General features: G+C 44.0%; 1 long non-coding RNA gene across 2 annotated transcripts in view; it reads right to left on the reverse strand.

Annotated features, from left to right (window-relative positions):
- Nucleotides 1–5,036: 5,036 nt before the first annotated feature.
- Nucleotides 5,037–26,335, reverse strand: part of LOC115085313 — a 100,933-nt gene continuing 79,634 nt past the window's right edge. Inside the window, exon 3 of one of the 2 annotated variants that reach the window (XR_003854804.1) lies at nucleotides 5,037–6,260. This is a non-coding gene — a long non-coding RNA (uncharacterized LOC115085313). Of the gene's footprint in view, nucleotides 6,264–26,335 lie in introns of both variants that reach the window. The other variant, XR_003854803.1, reaches the window with a different exon arrangement.

The raw sequence follows: 26,335 nt of genomic DNA on the forward strand, positions 1-26,335 counted from the left end.
CTGGATGTGTTGACAGCTATGTTAGGGACTAGGGAGGGCTGGGGCCACAATGGGAGGCACACTGGTCTGGCAGAGATCAGTTGAGGCGGGATTGGGGTTGCTATGCCAATTGCATTTGCTGCATCTCTGCAGGAGGGGGCTCTGACTAATATTGGGCTCTGGAGAATTTGCAAGAATGGGGCACAGGTGATTTCAAGATAGTTTTTTTGAGGGGGTAAGGGATGTGCATTAATTTATCACATCATTTGTTGACTGGTTTTCCCACTAGTCCCAAGTGTTTCCCACCCTTCGGATTAGCAGTTACTGTCATCAACACCTGGCATTCTGTGAAGGAAGATCATTGAATATGCTTATGCAAGGAAGTCATTTTGAACAAAGATTAAAAAGTCAAATATATTTGCACAAAATTCAATTTTCACATTACTTCATTTAAGAATACTTAAAATCACCTACTGTATGTGGCCCATTCCACTGCACAGTGTGAAAAAAAATGAAAAAGAACTGTAAAATAAAGTGAGTACTAATTCAGGTATAGTAGTTAGGTCCGTACCCAAGAAAGCTACTATTCAAAGGGCTTGATTTACTAAGGTTTTTCTCCCATTCTGTGTCTTTGGAAAAAGCTTAGTAAAATCACCGCTTAAATTTATACTTGAGACAATGGAGTGTGTAGTAATTTGCCCAAGGTCACAAGAAATGTCAGTGCAAGAAAAGGGATGTGAACCGTGGTATCTTTGGGTCTTAGCTTGCTGTTCTAACCAGTGCCACTAGGCTATTCCTCCTGGTAGGAAACAAACAGTCATAAATAGAAGAAAGCTTAAAATAATACTATTTGGAAGTTAAGGAAAGTATACATATATTTACAAAAGAAAAAGGAAAATAAATCCAATCTCAAACCTCGTTACTCACTTTGCCTTTGCCCTTACTGCCTTATCAGTAGCACTGCACTTAAAGGGGAAACCACCCCTTCACAGTGTATGCCTACCCATAGATGTTAGAATGGGGGGGGGACACGGGGGCCATGCCCCCGCCCCCACCCCAAATTTAGTGCTGGCAACTTTGTTATGGGAGACCAAGGAGCTTATTAAAAAATGCATTGGTGGCAGTAGGATGGCACTTGGCGTATTGCTCCTCTCCCGCCCACCCAAGAATCATTAGTGGCAGTGTGAGCGGCACTCCCCAGCATCTGGGCTGGAAAGTTATTCTGATAGTATCCACTTCCAGTTGCTGCTATCCAGATCAATAGTGGAAGCACCTGGGATCACAGCGTACTGCGATCCCAGGCAAGCACTGGGTGGGTAGGAAGGCTTGGGGATAATGGCAGTGTGGGAGGGGGGGCTGGTGAGGAGGTGATTTTTTTTTTACTATTTATTGGGAAGGCTGGCAGGAGGACTGGCAGGCCAGTCCAATATTTTTTTTATTGGTTTTCTTTCAAGGAGTTTGAGCTTCAGTCAGCATGGGTTTTATACATTTCTGGTGGGGGGATGGGAATCAAGCCAGGAGGCTCAAGGTTATGTTTTGGGGCTTTTTAACATATAAGTGCCACTTAAACAGATACATTTTGAAGAGATATAATTAAATGGCAGTTTATCCAGCTATATAAGGCCGGATAACTTTAGTCCTAACCAGCCATATTCAAAAGCTAACCAGCCATATTCAAAAGCTAAAGTTATCCAGCTATCTCAAACACGTGTATATTTACCTCCTCTAAATGTAGATATCCCTCCCATTTCTCAGAATTTCTCTGCTCCTCCAAGTTTAGCTAACATTAATTACATAACTTCCTTAGTTATTTGTTACTTGTAAAAATGAGTTTGTTATATGTAAAAACTAATGGTTTAACTGTTCCTCATATAATCATGCGATAATTGTAAAGCCTGTTGCTAAATTTCTGTTATCTGTAAACCGATGAGATGTTCCCAACGTTCGTCGGTATATAAAAGCCATTAAATAAATAAATAAGACATTCAACGTATTCTTCAATGTTACTGTCTTCATTTGCGTGTCCAGAAAATCCCTTAGTATTCTCGCTAGATTCTGAGGAGTCAAGGTCAGGCTGATTGCTACAGACCTGTTTCCAGGTCTGTGGACAAGAAGAACTCACTGGGCTTGATACAGCTTCCTCTTTCGCTTCTTCTTCTAACAAGGGGAATCCATAGGATAGTAGTAAATCATGGTGCCATGTCATTGTCCTTCTTTCTTGACCTTCTGGTTTCATGACAAATGTAGGGATATCCTCTGCAACTTGCCATACAATAACATGTACTGTAGTTTTCATTTCAGGCTACCACCTGATCCCCATCCTGAACCATAGATAAAATCATGCTCTTATCCCGTCTTCATTTGTTGGCTGGCTGGTTTTTAGCATCCTTGCTCATAGCAAGTTCATAAGCATTCCGTAATTGCGTCCTCATTTTTTAATCAGCTTGCCCATTTATTTATTATGTGATTTTCCACTGCTTGCTCAAAACTTAGAACAACAATCAACACTATAAATTATAGCAGGATACTGGTTCCTACTTTTAAAAGGCAGTAGCAGTATGCTTGTGTTCTGGATAGACCGACATCAAGATGCTGAATTTCTTGCTACTTCTGAAGTGTGGAGAAGAAAACTGTACATCTTCCTCAGTAAATCCAAGCAGAGAAGGCTCAAGGCAGTTTCTGCTTGAAGCAAGGGATGAAATAGCACCTCTTCCCTCAAGGTATGGCACAGGTCAAATCACCGAGAGGGCCACGGGGAAGAGGGGGTTACCCCTTGGAGTCTGACCCTTTTGGTGACTTGAAATGCTGGGGAAGGGGGGAAGGCAAGGATCAAGATTATTAATACGAATACTACTACCACTACAGTGCTTATCACTTCTGTAATGCTACTCAACGTACACATTGCTGTACACAAGAGACAGTCCCTTCTCGGAAGAGCTTGCAATCTAATCAAGACAAACATACAGGGCAAAAGAGACTTTGGAAAATGCATTTCATCAAGAAAATGGTTACAAATTATTAAGGCTGTAAGTGGAATAATCAGGGGGGATAAAATGTAAAAGCAGCCTCAAAAAGGTGGGTTTTTAGACTGAATTTAAATAAGACAAGAGAGAGAGTATGACACTCCAGCTCAGGAAGTCTATTCCAAGCGTATGGTGCAGCCAAGTGGAAAGCACGGAATGAAGAATTGGAATTGGTGCTCCCCAAGGAGTGGCAGACAGAGTGCTACTGATAAATTTTTCCAGAAAGCTGGCAGCTCTGCCACACTCCTGGGAGTGCTACAACCTGCCTCCCACCCTTTCTCAGTGTCTGACCCCAGGGATGTGGGAGATGGGTGAATGGGGGGAGTCTATTTGCAGCACCCTCTCTCAGGGCCAGTGTAAGGGCATTAGGTGCCCTAGATGAACTTTTACATCTTTGTGACGCCTCCCTCCCCAGCTCCTCCCGTACATGATTAAAAATTATGCATTAATAATAACAGATTTTACATTAAAAAAAACAAGCAAAGTACAGTCTTCTGAGGTAAAAATGTCACTTGCAGCAATAATATTTACATGCACTACTATGTTACCAACTGGAAAATCCTGAAAGAAACACATTTGGAATCCATATGGTATTAGGTTTATTGCAAGGTATGTTGAATGTGAACTTAGCCCTCAGAAAGCCATAAATAAACAAAATTACAATTACAATACAATAAACTTTCCATACCAAAACAACACTAACTGCCAGCACTCAAATCATAACAACCCAATCTATGAAAATTAGGGATGTATAGCCTCCGTTTTTTTCTTTTCATTATGATTCATGTTTTTATTTTGGAGGGGTTGGGTTTTTGGGGGCGTGGTTTAATGAGGGGGGTGTTGGTTCAGTTTGTTCGCCAAACTGAAAAAAAAATTTAACAAAAAAAAACAAAACAAAAAACCCCACAACATAAAAATAAACCAGACTGAATTTTTAAAAAAGACCTCCAGGAGCCTTGGCAGGATCTCCCTGAGCCAAAAATCTGGTCCGGAGCAGGGATCTGCCAGGACCCAGATCCAGCCTGGTACATGGGCCTGCCTTGAGCCAGCCCTACACCACAGCATGCCTGATGCCGGCCACGTGTGAAGGTCTACCTAGGGCCAAGGTCTGTCTCAAACCAGCCTGGTGGTTTTGGGCTCAGTGCCATTGTCTACACAGTTCTGGGGCCTGCCCTGAGCCATCCCAGCACCAGGGCAATCTAGGGGCTAGGGTCTGTGATCCGGTATTTTAGGTCTGGAATCACTCGCTCTCGCTCTCTCTCCCCCCCCCCCCTTTAAAAATTGCTGAGCCCAGGAAGCTCTCATCCCAGCCCCACTTATCCCCTTTCTGGATCCCCCAAAACAAGCAGAAGCAATTCCTAGGGATGTGCAGACAAAAAGTTTATGTTCATAAGTCCATAAGTCGAAAAGGGGGGGTCAATTTAGGTCAATATGGACATATGGAGAATTCCATAAGTTGAGTCTATGTCCATACGTGCACCGGTTCCCTAAATAAAAATTTAAACCCCTCACCCTCCTTAATCCCCCCCCAAGACTTACCAAAATTCCCTGGTGGTCCAGCGGGGAGTCAGGAAGCCATTCCTCTTTTCCTTTGCGAGGATTACGTGACGTCCTCCTGACCCCCCAAGCTGGCCAAAAGTTCCGTTTGTGTCCAACGAGGGGTCCGGGAGCGGAACCGCCATGGACCACGTGACGGCCGAGTCACTCCGACGTGACGCGGCTGTCACGTGCTCCTCGCAAAGGAATAGAGGAATGACTTCCTGACTCCCCGCTGGACCACCAGGGAGTTTTGGTAAGTCTTGGGGGGGATTAAGGAGGGTGAGGGGTTTAAATTTTTATTTAGGATCAACGATCGTGATTTCCAACATATTCAACATAGCTATGTTGAATATGTTGGAAATCCGATCGTTTTCGCCTCATCACTTTTTTAAGTTAAAAAAAAAAAAAGTAGCGTTTTACATATAAGTTCAAAACGAATGCACACCCCTAGCAATTCCCAGGAGCTCCTGCCCAGCCTTGGTGCTGGGCCCCAGTGCTGGATAAGCCCCAGTGCCGAGTAGACCTCAGGGCAGGGCGAGCCCCATTGCTGGGTAGGCCCAGGTGCCAAATAGGTCTTGGGGAAGGCCCTGGTATCAGGTAGACCCTAACACCAGGCAGGCCTCAGCATTAGGTAGGCCTCATTGTCAAGCTGGCTCAAGGCAGGCTCTGTATCCAGTCCAGAATTTTGGCCTGAGGAGGCCCTTCTTTTTTTTAATGCCATGATTGTGCAAAGTTATGTAGTTACTGTGAGGGATTTTGAGGGGGCATTTGCAGCCACCCCTATATTAAACTATAGGAGAAAATATATTTCATTTAATGAAAAAAAACTTTATTGGAGGATTCAATTTTGTCATGAAAATAAGCTAGTATGCAAGTGCAAAAAATAAACAGTCTTTACGTATGAGGCAGGCAGTTTTTCTATATTCCTTCTGAACTACTCCAAGCCAACCTTTCAGCTTATTGCTTTATTTGTAAGAAGAAGGAATGTTGTTAAAATTAGACTCATGGTGTCTGAGTGAGATGTTGAACCCACTATATACAAACAGTATATGCTATTTCACATCTTCCTAGTAACTGAGAAACTCCATCAAAGAAGCTTTTTTTTTTATGTGACTTAAGTGTGATTAAACACAGTTTCTGTGCACATTTTCAAGGCCTGCTTTATCTTAATTCTCCCTACGCCTTCTGTGGTTCACTCCTCCAGAGCCCTTTCTCTTCACATAGAACCAAAGATTGGACTTCATTCTTCTCTTATCTGAAGTCTGGTTCTCAGCAGTTGATTTAATGTTTAAAGTCAGCCAGCTACAATTGTACACTGAACTTTGAACTGTAAAAGTGTTTTCATTTTGCTGCCATGAGAACGGTCCTGTTCAGCCTTATCAGTTTATGGTTACAATCTCTTCTAAGGATGTGATTCACCCAAGTTTGAAACAGAAATTGTTCAACAGATACATGTTCTCATAGTTCTGTTGAATTAAAAAAAAAACACCTTGTTGCTATAAAAGAATCTAAGAAATCTTGCATAAAATCCTTGTACATGGGGTTTAGAGCCGAACCCACTCCAAATCATGCAGGACATCAGCTTCATTTTAATGTGGTAAATCTCATTACCTCTTCCTAGGTTCATTTCACTGGAGTGTGAGCATCAGCTTTCAAGGATGTGTTTGTTCCTCTGTCTGTCCTGCTGCATGGTGGAAGTCGAAGACTGCTGAATGGATGCTGCTGAAATTAGGCATGGAATAGTGGGCAGAAGAATCACATTGAGAATCCAGAATGTAATAAAGTCAGAAATTCAAGAGCAAATAATTGATTTTTGAGGTTCTGCATCCCACTTACCATGCATTCACAATATTAATGTTACGCAATGTTGTCTAGGTTTATGTTGCTAGCTTAACATATTTCAGGAATGACATTTTAGAAAATATTTATTCTCATAGGCAATTTTGCATTGACTATATTCACTAGAATCTGCTGGAAAATAAATTTACTTTAAACAAGAGGGAGAGCTGCATGCTTCCAGCATAACACAAAGTAGGAACATTTCATAGTCTTATTGTGTTTTGATATTTTTAGTGATCTTCCAATAATCTCAAACAATAGTGTTTATTGTGGATGAGATTCCTGGCTGAATGGGAGGGGCTTGAATTGTAATATCAGCCCAGCATAAGCAACTCTGAGAAAAGTAACAAAAGATTTACCATGCTGGATCAAACCAAAGATCTAGCTATCTAATAATATATTTATTTACTTGGACGTATTTATAGGTTGTCTTTCTGTATAGCAATCAAGGTGACTCACTTAAAACATTACATAGTAATGATGAACAACACAAGAAACAGCATAAATCTCTCTATAGAAGACACATCAAAACTCAGACCCACCCCCCAAATTCTCAATACACAGCCATAATTCCTAATGAAATAACTCACTGGTTATTAAATCCTCAAATTTTACTGAATAGCCATGTTTTTAGGGAATGTCTAATGTCCATTATTAATTTTGATAACCTAATTTCTCATGGTAAGAAATTATACAAATGAAGAATTGCCACTGAGATTTGCTTCTCTAATCTGTCTGCTTTTATTTTTATCAGTAGGGTAACTAAAAGATTGTCACCCTGAGAGCGAAGGGCATGGCACAGATTATAACATTTCAAACACATAGGGGCAGATTTTAAAAGCCTACGTGCTTAGGGGGGGTTATGCGCACCGGGCCTATTTTCAAAAGGCTCGGCGGCGCACGTAAAGCCCCGCGACGCACGTAAGTCCCGGGGCTTGAAAAAATGGGTGGTCCAGGGGCGGGGCGGGGGGCGTGGCCAGAGGCCTCTCTTCAGCCCTGGGGATTGTGCGCCGGCACTTGGTAGGCGTGCGCTGCTTCTGGCAGGCGTAACTTCTGGTCCTAATGGTACGGGGTATTTGTTTTTTTTGGGCTGGGGGTCGGGACAGGTAGGGGAAGGAGGGGAAGGGGGGGCCGAATGAAAGTTCCCTCCGAGGCCGCTTCAATTTTGGAGCGGCCTCGGAGGGAACGGGGAAGCCATCGGGGCTCCCCTAGGGCTCGACGTGCGCAAGGTGCACTACTGTGCACCCCCTTGAATGCACCAACCCTGGATTTTATAACATGCGTGCGGCTGCGCGCGCATGTTATAAAATCAGGAGTACTTTTGTGAGCGCCGGGTAGCGCGTACAAATGTACCCCATGCACATATGTTTTAAAATCCGGCTCATATCTAAATATTTAGGTTCAGAATTATGAAAAATCTTATGTCTTAAATAAAGCTTTAAATATTCTCGGCTCAACAAGTAACAAATGCAAACCTGCTGTTGCGTGTCCCATCCGCACTAGGCCCGTGCCCAGGCCTGCTCACCTTGCTCCTGTGCTAACGGGTTCTGGCCGTCCTCTCCCGCTGCTGCTGCCAGTACCTCCTGTCCGCGGCACACCGCAGTGGCATCTCCCAGGCCCTCCACTTCGTGCCTAGCTCCATGCTCGGGTGCAGCATCCTCTCCGACACCGGCCCCGCCCCTAGGCGTGCACGCGGACCTCCCGGCCCTTTAAAGGGCCAAGGGCAGGAGCCATCTCTGCGGCGCAGCCCGATGACGACACCTAGCCTCTGAATAAGAGCGAGGCCCTGTTCCCCAGGACCTCACCTTGGCAATCGGGTCGACACCGTGGTGTAGTAAGCTTGCCTAATCCTGTTCCAAGTGTTTTCTTGTTCCAGCGTCTCCTTGTTCTAGTGTCTCCTTGTTCCTGAGTCTCCATGTGTTCCTGTATCCATTCAGGTAGTACCTCCTCGGACTGATCTCTGGTACTGACCTCTGCCTGCCTGACCATTCTGTTGTCCGCTTCCTGGAACTGACCATTGCCTGCTTGACCATCCTCTTCGTCTGCTGCCTGGAATCAACCCTCGCTTGTCTTGACTATGCTCAGACTGACCTTGGTATTGACCACTGCTTTGGCTGACCATTCTGGACTGATACTCTGGCTCTGACCCTTGCGCTTCACTCGGACACTCTCTTCTGGCCTACCGTGACTACCAGACCAACCTGCTTGGAATTCACCCGCGGCCTTCACCTGACTAGACCAGCAGGTGCTGCCTGTCTACCTCAGAGAACCTTCCTGAACTGTCAGCTCCTTGAGGTCTCTGTAGCTTCCAGTTCGGATCTGGTCCTTCCTCTCTGCATCAGCCACGCACCTTTGCTCATGGTGGGCACACCCCTTCGCTACCTCTCCAAGAGACCCTCCGAGGCCCACCTAAGTCCAGGCGGTCCGGGTACCCAAGGGCTCAACCTGCGGAAACCCCAGACTGTTATTGGCGAAGCTCCAGCTAGCCTCTATCTCCTCGTGTGCTCCACCTCCTGCTGGCAGACGCTCTCTGGGTCTGACCAGAGGGCCGTACCAATCCTGCATCAGGCTAAGGGTCCACCTCCAGCACAACACCTGCAAGGACTGGAGAGCTATGATCATTTTTTATAGGCTTTTCCTCCAGAATCCTGTCCAAACCCCTTTTAAAACCATCTGTGCTGGATGCCTTGACCACATCCTCCAGCAACAAATCCCACAACTTGATTGTGTGTTGAGTGAAAAAATATATTCTCCAATTTGTTTAAAATTGGCTGTTCATTTCATGGAGTGTCCTCTAGTCTTAGTAATATTAGGGTAAATAACAGTTGCCTATTTACCTGTTCCATTCCACTCTAGGGATGTGCAATAGATGGAATGAAACAGGCAATTTTTACAAAATGTTGCATTTCATTTCATTGCAGTTTTAAAACAAGCAAAGAAAAATGAGCTAAACTTTGTTCATTTTCATTTGATTTGTTTAACAAAAAATTAAGGTTGTCACCACCATCTTATAAGAGAAACACTCCTAGACTACCCAGACCTGATTTCCCTGTTATTGAAAATTTCTTCATGGGGATGAGTGATCCCCATTGGCACCTGCCCAATAGCTGCTAACATTACAAATGGTGCAGGAAGACTAAGGTGGGTGTCATTGTTAATTTTTCCAAAATAAAATGTCACAAACCAAGCCCAAGACAACACCTTGATTGATACAGAGGAATTAAGTTCTTCTCCATTTTATTAGAAGCAAGCATTCCATGGGAGGAGCTGTTAACACAGAGAATAATTATACTTTGTTGTTTATTGATAGATGAGTGATCTATGCTTATGTTTGCTGTTCTCTCCAATTTGCTTGCTATTTTATTGCTGAATGTATTTTATATGTTTTTATGCATTTTATTATGTGTGTAAAAATGATTACCCACCAACCTAAGTGCTTTTAGATTGTGCGGGCTGTAAAGTAAGAAAATTAATAAATTCTCCATTCCTTTACAAATAATTCCTAACATTCTATTTGCTTTTTTGACCACTGCAGCACACTGAGCTGACGATTTCAACATATTGTCAACAGAAGAATAAAAGAACATAAGAAATGCCATGTTGGGTCAGACAAAATCCATCAAGGCCAGAATCCTGTCCCTAGCAGTGGCCAGTGCCAGTCACAAGTACATGGCAGATACCAAAAAGTAGATCTGTTTCCTTTTACTTGCTCCTAGGGATAACAAATAGCTTTCTTTAGTCTACATGGCTAACAATGTTTTAGGGACTTTACCTCCAGCTTTGCTGTCCAAACCTCTTTTAAACCCCACTATGCCAGTCGCTTTGACCACATCCTCTGGCAACAGATTCCACAGGACGATTGTGTACTGAATGAAAAGGTATTTTCTATGATTTGTAGGGGTGTGCATTCGATTCTAACGTATTTCTCATCCGCAACATATAGGGCCCTATTCGTTGTATTCGTGGGGAAGTGAAACATATCGCGATTCCCCACGAATACACTGAATCAGCCAAATTATTCGGCTGCCTAAAGAATCCCAATTTAAAGAAACCCCCCACCCCATACGCGCGTAACCTTAGGAAATCTGCCTCAGCGCCGAGCCTATTTTGCAAAGGCTCGGTGGCGCGCGCAAGCCCCGGGACGCACGTATGTCCTGGGGCTTGCAAAAAGGGGCATGGCCAGAGGGCGTGGTGTCGGCTTGGAGAGTGTTCAGGGGCGTGGCGGTGGTCCGGGGCGCTCCATGGGCGTGGTCAAGTGCCCCGACACAGTGGCCTGTGTCGGGGCCTGCCGCGCCGGCAGACATTCGGCGTGCGCAAGTTACGACTGCCTGGAAGCAGGCATAACTTCCAGGATAAAGGTTAGGAGAGGGATTTAGGTAGGGCTGGGGGGTGAGTTAGATAGGGGAAGGTGGGTGGAGGCAGAAGGAAAGGTCCCTCCGAGGCCGCTCCGATTTCGGAGCGGCCTCGGAGGGAACGGGCAGCGCACGCAGGGCTCGGCACATGAAGGTGCACAAATATGCACCCCCTTGCGCGCGCCGACCCCAGATTTTAAAAGATGCGCGCGGCTACGCACGTATCTATTGAAATCCGGCATATGTTTGTTTGCGCCTGGTGCACGAACAAAAGTACGCGCTCGCACTTTTTAAAAAAATGTACCCCTATATGTGCATATATGCACATGTTATAAAATAGGCTGAGTGTGTGCACATGAGCTCCTATGAGCGAAAATACTGCTTGTACTGTGTAAGTGGGGGATTTTAAAAGCCATGCGGGCTGACGCCATTGGCCATTTTCCCAGTTTGTTCCCTGTTTGTCCAGTTAAAGGATAGGACTTCCAAACCCCCAGGTTTAATAGCCTACCTTCTCTCATATTAGCCCTGACCCTTAAAATCCTTCTGACATGTCTAGACTATTATTTTATTACTTACATGCCATCCATAGCAGAAGTAAAGTTACTTAGCAGGGGACCCAGGCATGCACTAGGGATGTGAATCGGGCTTCAGACGATTGAAAATATCGGACGATATTTTCAAAATTGTCAGAAATCGGGGGCTCCCCCAAAACAATAGGAAAACCCCATGATATTGATCGTGGGAGTTCTCTTATCATTTTGGGGGTGGGCGGGAAAAACGGCACACAAAAATAACCCCTAAACCCACTCCGACCCTTTAAAACTAAACCCTTTGCTTCCCACACCTTCCCAACCACCCAAAAACATTTTACAGGTACCTGGTGGTCCAGTGGGGGTCCCGGCAGCGATCTCCCGCTCTCGGGCCGTCTGCTGCCACTAATCAAAATGGCGCCGATGGCCCTTTGCCCTTACCATGTGACAGGGTATCTGTGCCATTTTTAAAGATGGCGCCGGCCATCCAGTGCTCCCTCCATGTGACAGGGGTCGGCCAATGGCACGGATACCTTGTCACATGGTAAGGGCAAAGGCCATCGGCGCCATTTCGATTAGTGGCAGCCAACGGCCGAGAGTGGGAGATCGCTCTCGGGAACCCCACTGAACCACCAGGTACCTGTAAAATGTTTTTGGGGGGGTCGGGAGGGTGGAGGAAGCAAAGGGTTTAGTTTTAAAGGGTCAGGGTGGGTTTTTTGTTTATTGGCTCGGCCGCAGCCGATAAACAAAACCGCGATCGGGCCCGATGCCCAAAAACCCACATGTGAATCGGAACCGCGCACAAATGTACACCCTATTTTATAACATGCACGCGCTGTCACATGTATGTTATAAAATCTGGGGTTGGCGTGAGCAAGACGGTGCACCCTTCTGCACCTTGTACGCACCGAGCCCTGGGGAGCCCCGATGGCTTTCCCCGGTCCCTCCAAGGCCGCTCCGAAATCAGAGCGGCCTCGGAGGGAACCTTTTTCCGCTCCCCCCCCCCCACCTTCCCCTCCCTTCCCCTATCTAACCCACCCCCCAGCCCTACCTAAATTCCCCTCCACCTTGTATCACTTTTTACACCTGCTTTTGGCAGGCGTATCTTGCGCGCCGGCTAGCTGCCGGCGTGCCATCCTCCGGCACAGCTACTGTGCCGGAGGCCTTGGTCCCGCCTCCAGACCAGCACCACTCCCACGCCCCTTCCCGCCCCTTTTTCAAAGCCCTGGGACATACGTGACCCTTTGAAAATCTACCCCTAAGTATTTATGCTTTGGTGTCCCGCCCAGACCATGGCCCTGCCCCTTTTTAGGGAAAAATGTTGTGTGCACAGCAGGAGATACACACAAATCCAGGCAGCTTTTAAAATCTGTTCGGCATGCACCAGCCCAACATACCTGCTTATCTCCCGTTTTTGGTGAATGTCAGGCATTTAAATTGACCTTTAAATTTCATCTGACATTCAGATGCCCAGTATCCTAGTTTCACAAGGTCCGTCTGCATTTCCTCACAATCCACTGCATTTTTTTAACAGCTTTGAAAAATTTTGTGTCATTTGCAAATCTGATCACCTCACTAGTTGTTCCCTTTTCCAGATCATTTATGAATATGTTAAACAGGACAGATTCCAGTACCAATCCCTGTGACACTCCACTAATGTTCTTTTTTTGTTTGGAAAATTGATTATTTAGTCCCTCCCCTGTTTCCTGTGGTTTAACCAGTTACCAGTCTATCAGGTCAATACAGTAAAGTGCAGCCGCGGTTACCCTGCTTCTAACCCGCTTTCTACTCACAATTGGCCGCGTTAGTCCAACCCGCGATTCACTAACCCTTTTAACCCATCCTTACCGCCTCTTTAAATCAACGGGTAACCCCTTCCGCCCGCGGCATGTATATGAGATGTAAACGATCGGATTAGCTATTCCCTCCCATACAGTAACGCGCGCCCCGATTATCACTTTTTAAACCTGCAGTTTTGCCGTGCGTTTAACCTGCTAACTTACCGCCTACCCTTACCCCTGTGTAGGCGGCAAACTTTCCCCCAGCCCTCGCTCACCTGCCCTGACTGCGTCCATAGGTGCCGGTCTCCAGGGTAGCCCAGTCCTTTCTACCCTCCTCCCGAAGCAACGAAAAGCAAAAAAGGAGAAAAGCGAAACAACATGTGAAGTGTAACTTACTTTTCTTGCAGCCCTCCTCTGGAAATGCACCACGGCTCCCTTGCCTCCCGCGGCGGCGAAAGCGGCCCCACCGGCAAAGATGGATGCCTGCACGGGCCCTCTGACACGATTGCTCCCGGGAGAATCCTTTACTGAGCTGTGGCCACTTCTGCATGCATTCAGCCAGGCGGGAGCCGGCGGCGAAGGTGAATGAATGTGCGCCTGTGCGTGCAATTTGGCCGCTCAAGGCGTGACGTCACTACGTTTGGTGTCACGGCGTGTGACGTCGGCGTTCGCTACTGCACTGCCTTGAGTGCCGGCGGGCCATGGCCGGCGCCATCTTTAAAAATGGCGCCGGCCATCCAGTGCTCCTACCATGTGACAAGGGCCGGCCAATGGCACGGATACCCTGTCACATGGTAAGGGCAAAGGGCTATTGGCGCCATTTTTATTAGTGGCAGCCGACGTTCCGAGAACGGGAGATCACTCCCGGGACCACCACTGGACCACCAGGTAATTTTAAAATGTTTTGGGGGGATCGGGAGGGTGGGGAAAGCTAAGGGGGCGCTTTTAAAGGGTCGGGTGGGGTTTTTTTTTTATCGGGCCATCGGCGCCATTTTTATGAGTGGCAGCCAATGGCCCGAGAGCGGGCGATCGGTCCCGGGGCTTACACTGAACCACCAGGTACATGTAAAAAGTTTTGGGGGGGTGTGGGAGGGTGTGGGAAGGTAAGGGATTAGTTTTAAAGTGTCGGGTGGGTTTAGGGGTTGTTGTGGTGTGCTGATTTTCCCACCCTCCCCCCAAATAACTCCCTTTAGTGGACACTATCCCGATTAACGATTTTTTCACGATAAATTGGGGGAATTTCTATTGTATCGCACTCTTTAACGATTTTTGATGATTTAAAAAATATCGGACAATATTTTAACAATTCACATCCCTATTAAGAATAGATTCTATACATTTACCTGGCACTGACATCTGACTCATCAGTCTATAGTGTTCCTGATTACCCCTGGAGCCCTTATTAAAAATTGTTGTTAAATTGGCCACATTCCATTCTTCAGATATTGTGGGTATTTTAAATGATAGATTAAAAATTACTAATGACAGGCTAATACAGGGCTTCCCAAACCTGTCCTGGGGACCCCACAGCCTGTCAGATTTTCAGGATATCCGCAATGAATATGCATGAGATAAATTTGCATAACATGGAGACTCAAATATGCACATTTATCTTGTGCATATTCATTTTGAATATTCTGAAAACTGACTGGCAGTGGGGTCCTGAGAACAGTTTTAGGAAGCCCTAGGCTAGTAGTTTCATGATACCATCTAGTCCTAGTTATTTGTTACTCTTTAGTTTGCCAATTTGATCTACTACATCCTCCAATATCACATAGATTTGTTTTAGTTGCTCAGAATTATCACCACTAAAGAATGTTTCAAGACTGGGTATGTTCTCATCATACTCCTCAGTAAAGAACAACAGAAAGAGCTCATTCTGTTTTTCTGTTATTTCCTTGTCTTCCCTGGGCATATCTTTTACCCAAAGGTTATCTGGTATCCCAACTGACTCCTTCACAGGCTTTTTGCTTCCAATATACTCATTTTTGCCTCTTTGGCAAGCTTTTTCTCAAATTCTCTCTTGACCTTTCTTACTACTATTTTACACCTAACTTGTCGGTGCTTATGCACATGCCTATTTTCTTCATTTGGATCTACTTTCCATTTTTTGAATGATACCCTTTTAGCTTTAACTGCCTTTTTCACCACATAATTAAACCATGCTGGCAGTCATTTTGTCTTTCTTTGACTGTTTTTAGTGTATGAAATATATATGATCTGGGCTTCCAAGATGATATTTTTAAACAGATGCAATCTGTTAACCATTGTAGCTGCTCCCTTTTAGTTTCTTTTTTATTTCCTCATTCGCTCATAGGCTCCTTTTTAAAGTTATATGCAGGAGGCAGAGAGATTACAGAGGCTGCAGTTACATTAACATGGGTGCTAATTCATACAATGGAACCTGTCAAGAACTTGAGGAAATGTTGCTGCTGCCGGCTTTTCTGCACCAGGCCGGGAATGGCCTGGAGGCCCAAGAGATCCACCAGCTCCATGGCCTTGGCAATCTGTTGTGGAAGTGGACCAAGGTGAGATTGGCACCACCCATAGGAAGGATCCCTGCAGGTCTTCATCATCGGTAGGCGGAGCTGGCTGGAGTAGAGGCCCAACAGGATCTTTACTAATAGCAGTCCTCATCCCCCTTAGGTTGAGCCCTTGAGCTGGACTTAGGTGCGGGCCTCTGTGAAGAGATGAATCCATTGCAGAAGAGGTTCTTGGCCAGCAGGAAAAAACAAAGTCAATCCAAGCAGACGTCAGGGCAGGCAGCTGAGATGAGAACAGGCCGAGGTTAGGGGCAGGCAAAGTTTAGCAAGCAGTAGTCACAAGGCAGGTAGAAGTCAAATATGATCAAGAAGTAGTCCAAAGTCAAGCCAGGATTCCAAAAGAAGACAAGCTGGGGATACAAACCGAGGTCAAGCCAAGAAGTAAATCCAGGAGGAAGGAGACAAGGCAGAACAGCAGGAAGACACTGAAGTTGGATGAGAAACTATAAGACAGGAATGCAGGAATTTTGAAGACACAGGAATGAACCAGGAACATGAAGACAAGGCACTGGAACCGAGTTAGGAATAGGAACCAAGAAAAATGAGGCAAATAGCTACTCCGAGGAGTTCAACCTATTGCTGAGGCATCTGAGGCAGGACAGAGTAAGCCTTAAATGGAAGAAGGCCTCTGATGTTATCCACATGCGCTGCGGTAGAATTTCTGCCAGCTCTACCAAGTGAAGGAGATCTTAGACGTTCGGCATCAGAACAAGAGGTGGGAATACCTAGTCTCCTGGGAGGGGTATGGCCCAGACAAAAATACATGGGAGCTTGCTTCAAGCATCTTGGACAAGAGCTTCCTAAGGGCGTGCCACAATTCACACGCCAAGATATCCAAGCCTCTTGGGGGGGGGGTTAGAGGAGGGGTACTGTTGCATTTGGCCAGTCACAGTTGCTTCCCACGATTGGCCGCTCTTACCTCCAGCCCCGGGTCAAGGGGCGCTCATCGATGCCGCTATTGGGCTCCGGGAGAAGACCCCACAGTCGAGAGGAGCTGGCTGCCACACAGGCCCAATGCACTCAGCTGAGTAGGGCATCCATAGGTGCGTGCACGGCTCAGGCACATTTAAAGGGCCTACAGTGGGAAATCCACCATGGCGCCTCTGGATGACATCAGAGGCCTTCTCCCATATAAGGCCTGCTCTGCCCTGCCTCAAACACCTCGGCAATAGGTCAAACTCCTTGGAGTAGCTGCTTGCCTCATTGCTCCTGGTTCCTGTTCCTGACTCTGTTCCAGTGCCTTGTCTTCATGTTCCTGGTTCATTCCTGCATCTTTGGAGTTCCTGTGTTCCTGTCTTCGTTTGCATGCCTGGCTTGACTTCTGACTGCTTCTTGATCATGGTTAATTTTTGTCTGCCTTGTCACCATTACTTGCTCCTTGTCTTGCTGAACTCCACCTGCCCCTGACATTGGCCTGCTCTCATCTCTGCTGTCTGCTGCTTGCCCTACCTCTGCTTGGACTGACTTTGTTTTCTTCCTGCTGGCCAACAACCTCTTCTGTGACAGATTCATCTCTTCACAGAGGCCCACGCCTAAGTCCAACCAGCCCCAGCACCCGAGGTCTCAACCTAAGGGGATCAAGGGCTGGTATTGGAGAAGTTCCTGTTGAGCCTCTACTCCAGCCAGCTCCGCCTGCTGATGTTGAGAACCTGCAGGGCTCCTCCCTGTGGATAGCACCAACCTCATCTCGGTCCAAGGGTCCACTTCCGCAACAGGAAAATGATAGGGCAGGAAGGGGATGAGTAAAGGAAAGAGAGGGGAAGAGAACATGAAATGGAGATTGCAAAGTTAGTATAGCTGTATTTAAAAAAGGATTGGATAAGTTATTGGAGAAGAAGTCCATTACCTGCTATTAATTAAGTTGACTTAGAAAATAGCCACTGCTATTACTAGCAACGATAACATGGAATAAACTTAGTTTTTGGGTACTTGCCAGGTTCTTATGACCTGGATGGCCACTGTTGGAAACAGGATGCTGGGCTTGATGGACCCTTGGTCTGACCCAGTATAGCATGTTCTTATGTTCTTAAAGGGGAAAAATGTACCTACCTACACACAACACAAACACGCACATCCATATCCACATACCACACTCTCCCCATACACACACACACCACAGTATGATAGCTTATTTTATTTATTATATTGAACACTTTTTTGAATAGCTTTTAGAGAAAAAAATCCCCTTCATTAGACCTGTCAAGGAAGTATCAAAGTGAGAAGCATTAAAAATTGCTTTTAAAGTACATTTATTATGAGTATGTGGTTAAAAGAAAAACTTACTATGGGATTAGGAATCTATACATCAAATGCTGAAGTAAATTACACAGTATAATAATAATCTTTATGGTTTTATCATATTGCATTCCTTATAAAAAAAAGTTGCAAGTAAATATCTGTAGGTGTGAGAAGGAATACGTGTGTAAGTGAAATTATGTATATGTTATGATAATTGAGACTATGGGAGAATGACTAGGTGTGGTGTGGCAAATGGGTGGGGAGGTGAAGTGAAGCGCAAGAGTTGCCAAGTAATGAAAGATCTCAGCAACTAGTTCTTTTTCCCATTTTCTTTGGTGTTTGCATTAGTACAATTATGTGCTAGATGAGTCTAGAGCATTGATCAGACAGAGAAACGAGAGGGCTAGGAATGAAAGTGTTTTATTTTCTCAGCTTGTTTCTCCTTTCTATAGTAACAACTGAAAGCAGTGACAACAGGAGCAGTCACTGGGGCCCAAACCTAGAGGGAGGGCCCATGAAGGTTAGATTAAGGATAAAGGTAAAAGGAGTAGAAGGGACCCATGACTGGGCCAATACCAGGGAACTACAGTACCTTAGTCCTTCCCCACCTTCCAATTTTCACTTTTCTTGGTACATCCCTCCTCTATCTATTACTATCTGGGAATGTTATAGGAAAGCAGATGAAGACAAGACAGTAATGATTTTCTTTAAATGTCACAGAACCAAATTATCAGGACGATTCAGTAAAGTCCGCAGGAGAGTGGGCGAACGCCCGCTCTCCCGGCACGCGCACCGGCCACTCGACAGTGCGCTTGATTCAGTATTTAAATTAGGCCCGGCGGTAAAAACAGGCAAAAGGAGGCGCTAGGGACACTAGTGCATCCCTAGCGCCTCCTTTTTGACAGGAGTGGCGGCTGTCAGCGGGTTTGACAGCCGACGCTCAATTTTGCCGGCGTCGGTTCTCGAGCCCGCTGACAGCCATGGGCTCGGAAACCAGACGCCGGCAAAATTGAGCATCCGGTTTTCGACCCGGCAGTCGCCGGCCGACTTCCAATTTTATTTTTTTTTTTTCTATCTTTTTTTACTCTTTGGGACCTCCGACTTAATATCGCCATGATATTAAGTTGGAGGGTGCACAGAAAAGCAGTTTTTAGTTTACTGCTTTTCTGTGCACTTTCCCGGTGCCAGAAGGAATTAGCGCCTACCTTTGGGTAGGCGCCAATTTCTGAAAGTAAAATGTGCGGCTTGGCTGCACATTTTACTTTTGAATCGCGCACGAATACCTAATAGGGCCATCAACATGCATTTGAATGTTGAGGGCGCTATTAGGTTCGGCGGGTTGGATGTGCGTTTTCCGCCCCTTACTGAATAAGGCTGTAAGGGAAAATGCGCGTTGGAGCGCACTGTACTGTATCGCCCTGTATGTTAATAAATTCTGTCTCCGTAAGTCAGAGTTTAGGTCCAGTGATACCAAACTGAAGTCATTAAAAGAAACATGAGATCTGCTGGTGAGAACTGTCACTTTCATGATCAGGAAAAATGAAAATTGTAATATCACTGCTTTTCAGTGGTAACATCAATGCAATTCTGTTCTACCAAAAAGCCCACTCCATTTTTAGTGATTTTGCCTCCTACACTAATACCTAAACCTCACCTCGAGTTACTATACAAATACCTATCTAGGGAGAGGACATTATGGCTAGGTTCTCTCTCTCTCTCTCTCACTCCTTCAAATTTACTAAAACAGGCCTTTCAGGAGACATCACTAAAACCTTACCACCCTGCACACAAGCTATCACACACTTAATACTACTGAAAAAGGTGTAGATAAGTCTGTGCAATAGCACTTTGCAAACTGGCAAGCCCACCTCTAACTCCTCCTCTTTTTCAAATTTGCATCGCACCATACGATATGGCGTTATCACATGCATTAAAGACGTTTTCACATGCGATAAGCCCTTAACGCATGCAAAAATGCCTTAGCGCATTTTGATAATTGACCCCCTTAACTTCATCCCAAAATACGTCTGGAACATTCTCCAAGTTATCTAGCTAAGTTGTATCTGGTTATCAATCTAGCTAGATAAATAGGAGATGCTCAGCATCAGGGATTTTCAAATCCTGCCATTTGTCCTGCTAAATCCTAACTTAGCCAGATAAATGGTGAATGAAATATTTATTTTTTTTATTTAAAATCTTTTCTATACCATTGCTAAGTTAAATACCATCGCAACGGTTTACATGTAGGCACATATTTAATGTAGATAAAAGTGTACTATAGTACATTCTAACAAGTGCTGTCAAAGGTTCGGTTACAATATATCATTAGACATAGTCATTTAGTGAGGTAGTTCATGACCAATTGTACCAAGGTATTTACACGGGTAGTTTTATCACACATAGTATTATAGTTATGCTTATTGTGGTGTAGAGTTCATAGACTAATCTACTATAAGGTAGTAAGTACTGTGTGTCGGTGCCTTTCTGTCTTTTCCTGAATAATTTCTCTCTATTCTCTCGTCACTTTGTAAAATGCTTGTTTAAACAGCCATGTTTTTAAACTTTTCTTGAAGGCCTTGAGATCACTTTGTAGTCTGATCTCTGGAGGCATTGTGTTCCAGATTATGGGTCCTGCTAGTGATAGGGCTTTCTCTCATTTGGGTCAGTCTTGCCTTTTTAACTGATGGAATGGTTAGGAGTGCTTTATTTGCTGATCAGAGGTTCCTGTGTGGAGTGTGTACCTGTAATGTTGTGTTTAACCAATCTGATTTCTCATCATAAATTAGTTTGTGAATGATACATAGGGTTTTGTATTTAATTTTGTGTTCAATTGGTAGCCAATGTAACTCTGCTAGGGTTTCAGTTATATGGTCCCTCCTTCTTTTTCCGGTTAGTATTCTAGCTGCTGTGTTCTGAAGTATTTGCAGTGGTCTTAATGTAGTATTAGGTAGTCCTAGCATAAGGGCATTGCAGTAGTCCGTGCTGGAAAAACTATGTGCCTGTAGTATTGTTCAGAAGTCATTTTGAGTTAGTAGTGGTTTAAGTTTTCTGAGTACCATGAGCTTTGCATAACCTTCCTTTACTTTTAGTGATATGTGTTGTTTCAGATTGATTTCAGGGTCTATAATTATTCCCAGGTTACGTACTTTTCCAGTTAGTTCAATTTTCTGGTTGTCTTTATTATTGAGGTTTGACTGATTTCAGAAATTTTTCGTTCTAGGTGTACAAATTCTGTTTTATCAATATTAATTACAAGTTCCATTTGTGTCAGTAGTTGTTTTATAATGCTTAGGTACATGTTGGCTAGGTTTAATGTTTTCTCTAAAGTGTCCTCTATGGGTAGAATTAGTTGGATGTCGTCGGCGTAAATGTAGTGTATAATTCCTAGTCCTGCAAGTAAGTGACATAATGGCAGCATATATATGTTAAAAAGGGTCGCAAATAGGGCTGATCCCTGTGGAACTCCTGTTTTGAGATTAATTTTTTCTGATAATGTGTTGTTGATCTGAACTTGGAAAAACTTGTTTTTTAGATATGAACTGAACCATTTTAATGTTAAGCCTTGTAATCCGATTTCTTCCAGTCTATTTAGTAGTATTTTATGGTTTACTGTGTCAAAGGCTGTCGATAGGTCAAGCATTAGTAGAATATAGTGTTTACCACTATCGAATCCTCTTAGAATGTTATCTGTTAGAGAGAGTAGCAGAGTCTCAGTGCTGTAGTGTTTTCGAAATCCGTGTTGAGATTGGTACAGTATGTTATTGTTATCCAGGTGTTCAGCTAGCTGTTTCTATACTGTTTTTTCAATTAGTTTAGCTATTAAAGGAAGATTTGACACTGGTCTGTAGTTTAGGATAAGGGGATCACTGTTTTTTTCTTAATTATTGGTTTTATTATTGTTCCTTTCAGTATATCTGACATTGATCTTTATTCTAGGGATAGGTTTATGATTTTGGTCAGCGTATGGGGAACTATGTTAGCTGATTTTTTCAGTTCAATTGTACGTATTGTGTCAATTTTGTGTGGGGCGGGGTTTACATTTTTTAGCATCTGTTCCACTTCCATTTCAGATATCTCAGTGAAAGATGTCCATGGGTTGACATCCCTTTTTTGCATTTTAATTTCTTGGTTGGCAGTGTTTGGAAGTTTGTCTCTTAATTTAGTAATTTTGTCACTGAAAAATTTGGCAATTTGATTACATTTTGTTTCTGGTAGGTTTTGTGTTGATTCCTGTTTGTCACTGGTGAGGTTTGAAACTATTGAGAATAGTGTTCTTGGATTATTTGCAAATTTTTCTATTTTATTGCTGAAATATTCTCTCTTAACATTGAGTATTAGCTGTTTCTAGAAAGCTAGATGCTTTCTGTATTTAGTTAGGTTCTCGGATGTTTTGTGTTTTCTCCATTTTCTTTCCAATGCTCTGAGAGTCCTTTTTGTATCTTTTACTTTTGCATTATGACAGGGGTTATTTTGTCTTGCTTTAATTTTTTTCTGTATTGATTTGATGGGGTTTATTTCATCAGCTATTTCTTTGGTTGTTTCTAACCATGTTTCTGTGGCAGAACTGCTGTTGATGAAATCAATGTCTGTTAGTTTATCTTCTAGTTTGTCTTTTAGTTTTTCAATATTAAAAGGTGGTCTGTATTTGAATTCTAAGGGTTTATGATTTTGTTTGGTTTGGGGTTTAAGGAATTTTATGTCGGAATGAATAAGGAAATGGTCTGACCATGGAATTTGTGTGTATTCAGATTTGTAGTGTTCTAGATAATTGTGGTTGATGAAGGTGAGATCCAGTGAATGTCCAGCTTTATGTGTTGGTTTGTTTGTTATTAGCAAGAAGCCTAATGCTGTCATAGCGTCTAATAGTGCTTGGCATGCGTTGGATAAAGGGTGGGCATCCATGTGAAGATTAAAATCTCCTAACACTATGGTTGGATTCGAGATGTTTAAGTGTGTGGTAAGGAATATCTGGCCCATTGTTTACTGAGTTATATTTAGGGCTTTCGATTCTGGGGATTATAACATTTTCAAATTTAGGAGGTTATTTTTCATGCAATTAGAGGGTTTTGTGGGGTCCCAGTAATTAGTGTTCATCAGAGTTTTCACAGAACAAATTGAAATATTTGGTCCTTTTTTGGTGGATTCAAATTTAATAAGACATAAATCAATCTCATATGCTATGTTGCATGATGTGTATATGTGACTAGTATGAGGGTGGTAGGGTGTGTGTATGTGATTAGAATCAAATGGAGATAAGGGTGGAGGTGCAAAGCATGGCGAGGAGTGTGTGCATCTGGTTGGAGGGGATGGCAAAGTATGTGTGTCTATGAGGCTGGACGAGGTGCAAAGGTGTGTGTGTGTGTGTGCCTGAAGAGTGTGGCAGGGTGTGTGTATGTGTATGTTTCTGTGTGTAGCTGAGGCTCTCCCTTCCACTCCTCACCCAACCCATCCTATTGCACTGTTTGTGGATGGGGGCTGTGAGTGTGTGGCTAAAGAAAGTAGCAGGCTATGCGCGCGCGTGTGTGTGTGTGTGTGTGTGACTAAAGGGCTGGTGGCAGGCACCCCTGTCACCCATTACTTCCCCCTCCCTTCTCTACTTGTATCTCCTGGAATCCTCTTCTTCTGGTAGGGCTTGGGCTTCCTGTCTCCCTGTTGCTCCTAGAATCTTCTTCTTCAGCCAAGAGGGCTTGGAGCTCCCTGCCAGCCCACTATTCCCAGGATCCTCTTCTTGGGCCAGCAGGGAGTGGTCTTCCCACTGATTCGCTGCTCATATGGCTCCCTGCCAATCCGATGCTCTCACAGGGCTTGTGCTTCCATTAGCCTGCTCTGATGACATCATCCAACCACTGCTTGCAACAATCAGATGATGTCATCAGAGCACCCTCAGGCAAGCCTATTTTCGGGGGTTTTCAGTTAGAACCAAAAAAACCAATTTCCCCATTAGGGGTTTTTATCAGGTTTTCAGTTTTAAATGAAAATCAGAAGATCTAGTTATATTGTTCCTGTATCAAATATTTATTTCCGAAAATGATTTTTAAATTAACCACAAATAAGTTCCACATAATACAACTCTGGCTTTATTCCAGAACCAGTTTCCAAACACAACATGAAGCATATTGCCTCCCAGTCCCACCCCCTTTTACTATAATAAAACACACAATACCAATTTCAAATTTTAGTGAAGCAATTTAATTGTTTATACAATTACATCATCATAAAGTGAACATTTTATTTAAATAAATAAATAAATAAATAAATAATGTCCCACCGGAATTCTTTGGGGGTTGCTAGACTGATATTTTTTATTGAGATTTGATATCTAAACAACATAGGTATCCCTGAGACCGTAGTTGTCACCTAACCTCTTGTGCCACCTCATGTGTGACTGTGTGTGATCACCCCAGCCTCTACTTGCTCGTTACATCAATTGGCTTCTAGGCAAATTTACATTGCAGAGCTGAAAACTGGTCTAGGTGCCCCCTATCGATTGACACCTGGGCATCCTAATTTTACTGCTGTACCCTCTTTGTCTTCCAGAGAGTCCCTATTGCTGTGATAATCCTACCTGCATCTTTGCCCTCTTCTTCCATATTGATCCTTTCCTTGGCCATGTTGGGCAGGCCCTTGAAGCTACTGTGACCCACACCACCTTCCCTCTCTCTTTTTCATCCCTGCTGTCAAGTGTTCCTCCTCCCATTGTTCTCCCCATAATGGATCTGACTGGGAACGTGAATGTTGCTACTGATTTCTCTTCTCCTGTACTCCCTTTTCAACATCAGCAACCCTGTTTATTCAAAATTGGCCACAGCAGTTTGAAAAATGCTAGGTCTCAAGTGTGTTGGCCATGTTATGCAACCCCAGTCCTGTTATGGAGTTGAAGCTAACTTAACACAGCTAAGACAGTTGCTGAAAACTGTGGTCAAATAAATTGACAGGCATAAGCACCTTGAAAGATGTTGTAAGTGCAAAAACCAAATAACTACTACCTTTTGCACCTGCCTCTGGGAGGACGCAAGTTGCGCGCGCCAGCCAACTGCCGGCACGCGATCCCAAGCACAGCAGCTAATGGCAGCTGTGCCTGGAGCCTCTGACCCTGCCCCGCCCCACCCCTGCCCCCACCCCTTTAGTAAAGCCCCGGGACTTACACGCGTCCTGGGGCTTTACGTGTGTCGCTGGGCCTTTTGAAAATAGGCCCGACGCACATAACCTTTTTAAAATCCGGCCCATTAGCCTTTTAGTTCGCTGCTGCTAGAAACAGTTGTGAAATCTAAGCCTAGATATCTCTCTGTGACCTCTGAAATCCTCTGCTGAGACTGCTGGGAGAAGTATGCAGATGAGCCTTCTGGTCCTCTATTGCAGATAGATATTTCCTCCTAAGTGCATTATATATATAGAAGAAAGAAGATTCATCTGTAAGATTACTGCCACAGACTCTCCAACTGGTTACATAGAGCAGGTACACATACAGGCGTCAATTTTCAAACTGCATTGGGACAGTGCTTTCTATAATGAAATAGGAGATCGGGAGATCTTACTAAAGCATGCTGAACTATAACAAAAACCTTCATTGTCAGATAAGTCCCCCCTAATGCAGGAAAACTGAAATGCCAGCTGACATCGGGGTTTTGTTTTGTCTGCTACAGTGTTGCTTTATCTGAACGCTGCATATTAAGAGTTTTTGTTTATCTTTTTGCTAATTCGTTTGAACACTTGGTGATGTTACATGCAATTTAAAAATTATACAAAAATATGTTTTGTTTCTTTGAACACTTCTTTGCTCTCTCTGGGTGGATGACTGAGAGGTCTGGGCAACCACCCAAGAGGTGGTCTTACACTAGTTTCATGGTTTGCTGACACCCTTGACTATATCACTTTGCTATTAATTAATATGTGTGTGCTTTTGTTGATATAGTGTTTTGGTTCCTGCTTAACCAATCTGTGGGTTTTAAATTTCCCATCAATATGAACATTTCCAACTTATCTGCCTAACTGTTTAGCTGGATAAAGGATAGCTGGATACGTTAGAGGTATTCCAGGGGCATTCTGGGATGGCATTAAAGTAACTCTGGCCAAGCCGGAGAGCAGTACTAAAGTTAGTCAGACAAGTTAACCACATAAATTTACCCTGCTAACTAGGAGTTTATCCAGCTATATTCTGCAGAGCAGAATATTCTCTAACCTGCTTAGCTTGGCAGGTTTGTTATAAGTGGGCTATAAAAATTTTAAATAAATAATTAGAAATATATTAAATAAATAAATAAATAAATAAGAGCACCTAATCAACAGCACTCTGCTGAATATCCATGACAATTTACCTGACTAACTTCAGCCAGCTAAATCGTCATTCATACTGCTGAATTTTGAACTCAATGTAAAGAGACTTGAAAATACAATCTAGAGGGTGAATTTTAAAAGCCTGATATGCACATTTATTATGGGATGCGTGAATAAGTAGGGCTCGCGCACGCCAAGTGTATTTTAAAAGATGGCAAGACACGTGTGTGTCTCCCT

Source organism: Rhinatrema bivittatum, chromosome 2, assembly GCF_901001135.1.
Source record: "Rhinatrema bivittatum chromosome 2, aRhiBiv1.1, whole genome shotgun sequence".
Lineage (NCBI taxonomy): Eukaryota > Metazoa > Chordata > Amphibia > Gymnophiona > Rhinatrematidae > Rhinatrema > Rhinatrema bivittatum.